Below are 9312 nucleotides of genomic sequence, written 5' to 3'. Positions count from 1 at the left end.
CTGAGGGGTGTAGTTTGCAAAATGGGGTCACTTGTGGGGGGGTTCCACTGTATTGGTGCTTGGGGGGTCTTGCTAATGCGACATAGCACCCACCAAAATTCAACCAGAATCTGAGCTGCAAAATCCAAAAATCACTCCTTCCCTTCTGAGTCCTGCCATGCACCCAACTGGTATTTTTTGGTCACATGTGAGGCATTGCCGTACTCGGGAGAAATTGGGGCACATATTTTGGGGTGCTTTTTCTCCTTCATACCTTCTGAAAATGAAAAATTTTGAGCCAGAACTGCATTTTTGTGTAAAAAAATGTAATTTTTCATTTTCACTGCCCACTTGTATCAAAATTGGTGAAACCCCTGGGGGTTTGAAATGTACACTATACCCCTAGATGAATTCCCTGAGGGGTGTAGTTTGCAAAATGGGGTCACTTGTGGGGGGGTTCCACTGTATTGGTGCTTGGGGGGTCTTGCTAATGCGACATAGCACCCACCAAAATTCCACCAGAATCTTGTGGGGGGGTTCCTAACTTTTAGCATCTTATGGTGCCTAGAAACCTACATGGTGCCTAAAAAATAATCTCATAAAAAGGAGGCTCCAAAATCAAGTAGGTGCTCCTTCTATTATGAAGCCTGTGGTTTGGTCAACGTGCACACTAGGGCCACATATAGGATATTTATGAAAACAAAAGAATTGGGGGAATCAATTTTTAGTCACATTTCTCTAGTAAAATGTACTGTGTTCCTTAGAAAAATGTATTAAAATTGCAAATCTGCAAAAAAAATGAAATTTTGAAATTTCACCTGCACTTTGTTTTAATTCCTGTGAAACACCTAAAGGGTTAACAAACTTCCAAAATGCTGTTTTGAATACTGTGAGGGGTGCAGTTTTTGAAATGGTATCATTTATGAGGGTGTCTCACATACAAGTCCCTCAAAGTCACATCAGAACTGAACTGGTCCCTAAAAAAATCAGTGTTTGAAATTTTCTTGAAAATTTGAGAATTTGCTATTCATATTGTAAGCCTCCTAGTGTCCAAAAAAATTAAAAGGAAGTTGAAATAATGATGGAAACATAAAGTAGACATATGGTCTATGTTAGTTATTAACTATTTTGAGTGGTATGATTATTTGTCTCACAAGCAGAAAATTTAACATTTTGCAAATTGCTAAATTTTCCATTTTTTTACGACATTTTGGTATTTTTCACAAAAAAACACAGACTGTATCGACCCAAATTTACCACTAATTTGAAGTACAATGTGTCACGAAAAAACAATCTCAAAATCACTGGGATAAGTAAAAGCAAAAAAAAGTTATCCCCACTTAAGTGAGACATGTCAGATTTGAAAAAAAGGGCTCTGTCAGGAACGCAAAAACTGGCTCTGTCAGGAAGGGGTTAATAATTAGAAATCGATATTAAAATTATGACGTAAAAAAATAAAATAAATAATTTGCTCACATTATACTCTTCAGATAGGTGCTATTTTTGGCTTAAAAAAAATATTTTCATTTTTAAGTGGCATTATAACGTATATGTAAATTACGCATTTCAATTGTAACTGATGAACTAAAAAAAATTAGACTAAATGTATTTATTTTTTTCTCTTTATTATACTGATAGATTATTATTATTCCCAGTGGAGCAAAAACATCCAGGTGATGATCATGGTGATCTGGCAGAAGAAACCATCACTCTACATTTGATGGAGCTTTCTGATCCCATACCCCAACAAGCAAAGAAACACCACCCCACTACAGTAACATGCCCCTTTATCTGCATTTGAAAGTCAAATACACATTTTGATAGTACGCTTAACACAAAATAAAACTTTTAAGGAAACAATGTTGTTGTGCCATTTCTTTAATACTTGCTTTGCTTTTTTATGCTGTATATATTGTTAACATTTGAATTGGCCAACATCATGGGGGTAAATATAGTAAGATGGGAGTTCTATTTCACATCATATGTTGCTATGGTCAACCGATCAGATACTATCTATTATTTTCTGCAAAAATAATAACTAGGGGCCTTATTTTGGTTCATTCTTTCTGACAAAATCCTTCTTAGATGGACAAAACCATGTGCACTGCAGGGGGGGCAGATGTAACATGTGCAGAGAGAATTAGATTTGGGTGAGTAATTTTGTTTCTGTGCAGGGAAAATACTGACTGCTTTATTTTTACACTGCAATATAGATCTCACTTTGAAGTAAAACCTCACCCAAATCTAATTCTCTCTGCACAAGTAACACCTGCCCCACCTGCAGTGCACATGGTTTTGCCCATCTAAGAAGGATTTTGTCAGAAAGAATGAACCAAAATAAGGCCCTAGATTATGATTGGTTGACCATAGCAACTTCCCATATGAAATAGAACTCCCATCTTACTAAATTTACCCCCATGTTGGGTGAACTTTGTACAAACAAAGGAATCAGTTGAGTTATAATTAGAATTGTATTGAAGAAGAAATGTTGTGGGGGGCGTGGCCTGAGGTGAACAGGAGTAGACGTGTCTGCTGGCTCTCCCAACGAAAATCCTGAGATCTATCCTTTTAATGCAGCGCTACTTGCTTCAATTGGACTTAAAGGCTTGAGGAACCTCTCCTGTACCATCTGGGGCTACTTGGATGTCATTACCCTGTGTCCCTCTTAATTTGCGGTCCGACACTACCAGCGGCTGTTCCCTCCTTAGGACGCCCCGGACTGCACTGTCATTCACCCACGAGCTGGGCTTAGCGGGTGAGATCCACTGTTTACTTTTGGACAGAGCTGCGAGACTGGTTGATTAGCCTGCGGGCATTGTTTGCTGATACAGATCGGATCCTTCTGAGCGCTCCCTTGTCACTCGGCTTCGGCGGGGGCGAGGTGCAGCCGCAGCCATCTTGGAAACTCCTTGATCACCCGCTCTGTGCAAGGTGCGTGGCAAACTCGGTGCACGATGGATACCTCCTATATCCTCAGCTGTATTCAGGCATCGACCCAGAGGCTCCTTCTCAAATTGGAGATGATACACCTAGATACTCTTTCCCCCGCAGTTAACTCTGGTGTGGGAGATGGAGGGAACACAGACGGTACGCATGCCTGCTATACTGCAGAATACTCTGCGCATCCTGAAGACATGCTGAGGAAACTTCCCTCTGATGTATGTAGCTGTGTGATAGGGGGAAACAAGAAGGGCAACGCTATCTCTGATGGCGAAGACGGGGCTATAGCCCTAACTCCTGAACACCCACCAGCTACGCAGATAGAAACTCCTTCTGCTCTCTATACTCCTGCACATGGGAAGGATGAAAATAAAACAGCTCTCCTTGATTATTGTACCCCTGTCTCTCATACAAATGATACAGCTTTGTATGTGAATATACCTGTCCTCTTACACGTCATTGATATGCCCCAAGCTGGTGATGGGTCTATCCTGCTTACTTATAACAACCCTGTTACGCCTATAACACGTGCATGCGATGGAAACCGATTTCCTTCTGAAACTTTCTCTGGATTGATGGATTGCTGTCCCTTCATGTTGCAGTACTGTGGGATCGCCAGGATGCTCATAATATGGCTGTCATTGCCCCTGCTGGATACCCTGAAACCTCCAATATCTACACGCAGTGAATCTACTGATGAGTACTCTGGACTTAGTGGGGATGGGACTAGCACCATACTTATCCCATACCAGGACATTTGTGCTTGGCCTGACTAAATATGTGCTTCCCTTCCCTAATGAAGAGGCCATGTCCAAATGTGATCACTTCATATTATTAACCGTGTTACATGCTATCTAATCCTATTCTGCTTGTGTCTAATTTTGATGTTTATATTGAAGCTATATATCTTGCTAAGTTTTTTGACCATAATCGTATTATACGCGGCAGCTCAGCTGTATAAGCTCCTGGTGGGAGAGCCAGTGCAAGCTCCGTCATTAGTTTAGGGTCATTAGTTTTTTGTCCCTATATTTTTTGTGGGTGGGGGGGGACATAGATAGTTAGTAGGGGGGGAGCATTGGGTAGTAGTTAAGGGATCCAAGTATACCTGAGTTGGGGTTTAGGTCATACAGGGAGAGGGGTTAATTGGGGGGGGGGTTGCTCTAGGGGTTTTTATTTTAGTTCTTGGTTGACATGTCATTATTACTATCCTATGTTGATTGCAGTGGATACATAGATCTAGTTTACACTATGTGATAGAGGGGTTTGTCCATTTGGCTATCATAAGACCGCTATATGTATATTCCTGCGCTCCTTTTATGCCAGACAGCTACCCGAATGGCGCCTTCGGGTATTTTTGTAGGTAAAATCTATATGGGAATTATTCCCTATATCCTGTAATAGATATTTGTCTCCTTTTTTGTATGATTGCACTATACTAAGTGTGTACCTGATATATACCACCTGTATATTGCCGTGTCTATCTGTTTGTCTGTCTTGTGTGTGAAAAATCAATAAAAATTATTGAATTTAAAAAAAAGAAGAAATGTTGTTCTTAACAACTAATGTGCTGATTATTTTTGAAGATTAGGAGATGGGAGGTAAATATTAGGTAAAATATGCAGGGTTGATATGGGCAACCTGTACATCTTCAATAGAAGTTTCACCTTCTAAAACTTACATAATTGGTCATTTAGAATGTTACTTATGTTATTTTGAACACAATTTTACTTTACTTTACAATATATATATATATATATATATATATATATATATATATATATATATATATATATATATATACAGCCAGGGAGTTCAGCACTCACATCCAAAAGTGTTGAAGATAGGGGTGCACAACAAGGGTCATCCAAGCCAGATGGCCAAATAATAAATGCAGGTGCTTAATGAAAAGCGGAGGCACTCACCAAAATGCAGAGGAGTCAGTCACTTTTATTCAGTGGTCATATTATAAGTCGACGTTTCGACCCATATAGGGCCTTTGTCAAGACAGAGCAAAAAAGATCCATGGGTACACCAAGAGAGAAGCTTCTCTCTTGGTGTACCCATGGATCTTTTTTGCTCTGTCTTGACAAAGGCCCTATATGGGTCGAAACGTCGACTTATGATATGACCACTGAATAAAAGTGACTGACTCCTCTGCATTTTGGTGAGTGCCTCCGCTTTTCATTAAGCACCTGCATTTATATATATATATACAGTGGGGCAAAAAAGTATTTAGTCAGCCACCAATTGTGCAAGTTCTCCCACTTAAAAAGATGAGAGAGGCCTGTAATTTTCATCATAGGTATACCTCAACTATGAGAGACAAAATGAGGTAAAAAAATCCAGAAAATGACATTGTCTGATTTTTAAAGAATTTATTTGCAAATTATGGTGGAAAATAAGTATTTGGTCAATAACAAAAGTTCATCTCAGTACTTTGTTATATACCCTTTGTTGGCAATGACAGAGGTCAAACGTTTTCTGTAAGTCTTCACAAGGTTTTCACAAACTGTTGCTGGTATTTTGGCCCATTCCTCCATGCAGATCTCCTCTAGAGCAGTGATGTTTTGGGGCTGTCGCTGGGCAACACAGACTTTCAACTCCCTCCAAAGATTTTCTATGGGGTTGAGATCTGGAGACTGGCTCGGCCACTCCAGGACCTTGAAATGCTTCTTACGAAGCCACTCCTTTGTTACCCGGGCAGTGTGTTTGGGATCGTTGTCATGCTGAAAGACCCAGCCACGTTTCATCTTCAATGCCCTTGCTGATGGAAGGAGGTTTTCACTCAAAATCTGACGATACATGGCCCCATTCATTCTTTCCTTTACACGGAGCAGTCGTCCTGGTCCCTTTGCAGAAAAACAGCCCCAAAGCATGATGTTTCCACCCCCATGCTTTACAGTAGGTATGGTGTTCTTTGGATGCAACTCAGCATTCTTTCTCCTCCAAACACGACGAGTAGAGTTGTTACCAAAAAGTTCTATTTTGGTTTCATCTGACCATATGACATTCTCCCAATCCTCTTCTGGATCATCCAAATGCTCTCTAGCAAACTTCAGACGGGCCTGCACATGTACTGCCTTTAGCAGGGGGACACGTCTGGCACTGCAGGATTTGAGTCCCTGGCGGCGTAGTGTGTTACTGATGGTAGCCTTTGTTACTTTGGTCCCAGCTCTCAGCAGGTCATTCACTAGGTCCCCCCGTGTGGTTCTGGGATTTTTGATCACCGTTCTTGTGATCATTTTGACCCCACGGGGTGAGATCTTGCGGGGAGCCCCAGATCGAGGGAGACTATCAGTGGTCTTGTATGCCTTCCATTTCCTAATAATTGCTCCCACAGTTGATTTCTTCACACCAAGCTGCTTACCTATTGCAGATTCAGTCTTCCCAGCCTGGTGCAGGTCTACAATTTTGTTTCTGGTGTCCTTTGACAGCTCTTTGCTCTTGGCCATAGTGGAGTTTGGAGTGTGACTGTTTGAAGTGTTGGACAGGTGTCTTTTATATAGATAAAGAGTTCAAACAGGTGTCATTAATACAGGTAACGAGTGGAGGACAGAGGAGCCTCTTACAGAAGAAGTTACAGGTCTGTGAGAGCAAGAAATCTTGCTTGTTTGTTTTTGACCAAATACTTATTTTCCACCATAATTTGCAAATAAATTCTTTAAAAATCAGACAATGTCATTTTCTGGATTTTTTTTCCTCATTTTGTCTCTCATAGTTGAGGTATACCTATGATGAAAATTACAGGCCTCTCTCATCTTTTTAAGTGGGAGAACTTGCACAATTGGTGGCTGACTAAATACTTTTTTGCCCAACTGTATATATATGGGGGACGGCGGCCTGGCACTCTCCTTGCTGTGGTTCTGGGACCCCGGTGCCCTTGACGAAAGATGTGCAGGTTTGGGAACAAATCACGTCACTCCAAGGATTTTGCAAAAAGTATATATTGTAGGGAAAACACACACCAACGTTTCGGAGCTTCGCGCTCCTTTTTCAAAAAGGAGCGCGAAGCTCCGAAACGTTGGTGTGTGTTTTCCCTACAATATATACTTTTTGCAAAATCCTTGGAGTGCCGTGATTTGTTCCCAAACCTATATATATATATATATATATATATATATAGGGAGCAGACTCTTGTTACGCGCCACCTTATTATTTATTACTAACTCTTGGCTGCCGGACTTACAAGGACCCCTGTTGGATGGGGGAAAGGAGAATGTGGACAACAGTTGTAAGTTGGCACCCTTGTTGAACCTTCAGTGATTGGTTCTGTAATAGCCTTTAGTTAATTCCAAAGTAAATCATCAAAGTCCAAAATTTATAAACATTTATTAAAAAGTCTTATTCCACTTGGTATTGGTGGTTTTCCAGACCATAAAAAGACTTCAATAGTATATTTCAAATTAGTAAACAAACGTTACCAACGCGTTTCGTTCTATCAAGGACTTCATCAGGGGTTTGCTACAAACATAAGAATATAAACTTTAAAAATACATAATCACAGTTCATACATTTTTCATTTTGACAATAATAAAACAATCCAAGGACTTTACTATTATGATTGTATAATCATATAAAGGACAAGGGGGGAAGCAGCACTCCAGGCGTCTTGAATAAATGAGACTCTCAGGCCATCCTAACTGGACCAGTCCTCCCCCCCCCCCCCCCGAAACTCCCCCCCCCCACCCCCCCCCCCCCCCTGGAGCGGGCACCCGGCGCAGCATTATTGAATACAGGGAGAGCTGGATCACCCCCAAACAAATTATATACATCCATTTTTCACAATTTTATATAGATATAACATTTGTGCGTTTATAAATTGATTGAGGAGAAAAATATTTACAACCACTATTGATGTAAGTTTTAAGAAACATTATTTAACTGCCAATACCAATCATTATGGGGGTTATTTTGGTTCACTCTTTCTGACAGAATCTGTCTTCTTAGATGGACAAAACATGTGCACTGCAGGTGGGGCAGATGTTACTTGTGCAGAGAGAATTAGATTTGGGTGGGGTTTTACTTCAAAGTGAGATCTATATTGCAGTGTAAAACTAAAGCAGTCAGTATTTACCCTGCACAGAAACAAAATAACTCACCCGAATCTAATTCTCTCTGCACATTTTACATCTGCCCCCCTGTAGTGCACATGGTTTTGTCCATCTAAGAAGGATTTTGTCAGAAAGAGTGAACTAGAATAAGGCCCTATGTCTCAATATAATATCAATACAGTATATGTGTATTATTAGTTATATTTAAAAGTTTAGGTGATGCACTTACCACTGAAGTGCTGGTCTATGGCTTACTGCCTCACTGTACTCCTACTGTTGCTTGTTGGTTCTAATTTTTCCACTTACTCACTATCTTCTGCATCAACATCATGTGGCAGATGTTGGTCCACACAGATGTTGAGGAGAAAACAGCAGCGGAACACAATTTGAGACAACTTTGCAGGACTATACAGCAAAAGACCACCCGACTTATCAAGACAGCGAAAGTGAGATTTTAGTACACCAAAACATCTTTCAATCACACATCAAGTGGCCTTATGTGCAGGTTTCTAATTGTGTTCAGAATCGGAATTAGAAAATGACAGTGGAATCAGAAGCCAAGAATAACACTGATACCCAGCATCACCTTAAAAACATTGATGGAGTACTTTGCAATGCAGTAAGGTCCTATGATCCAGTTACTTATCCAGCAGCCAGCCCTCTGACATTTGGATGGCTTCAAATTTATCATAGAGGATTGACTGTCTGAGGATGTAGTGTAGGAATCATAGCATGAGCCAGGGTAACCTAGTAAACACTCTCATGATTTCAGATTTGCATCACAGACCACCTGTACATTGGTACTAGGTGCATGATGACGATTGAAGAAGAAACACTGGCTATCTCTAGTGATCTCGATATGATAGAATGCTGCCCTGACATCATTCCACCGTGATTCCTGGCTAGGGAAGGATAGTCAGCAGTGTGGCTATGAAGCATGGGTCTTCAACCTGTGGCCCTCCAGATGTTGTGAAAGTACATGTTCCAACCTGCATTGCCACATTTATTCCTATAAGAGCATGCCAAAACTGTCAGGGCATGCTGGGACATGTAGTTCCACAACATCTGGAGGGCCACAGGTTGAAGACCTGCACTATAAAGGCTCCAACATCTGCATCAGGCAGCGGGAGAATGTGGGCTCTGACTGAGATGCAGGTGCCTCTACCAGTGACATATTGAACGCTGTCTCAGGTTGTAGCTCCAGTCTTATGAGGTTCTTCAGATGGAGAATGTTGTCACGATCTGTATAACCTCATCATCTGGCATCGCATTGAAGTTACAACATGCATGAAATAAATGAGGCCTTCGCAGTATCTGCACAACCTTCTGATTATGCTCAGTT

Source organism: Crinia signifera, chromosome 5, assembly GCF_055691185.1.
Source record: "Crinia signifera chromosome 5, ASM5569118v1, whole genome shotgun sequence".
In the NCBI taxonomy this organism is placed as follows: Eukaryota; Metazoa; Chordata; class Amphibia; order Anura; family Myobatrachidae; genus Crinia; species Crinia signifera.
Note: the sequence above shows the minus strand (reverse complement) of the source record.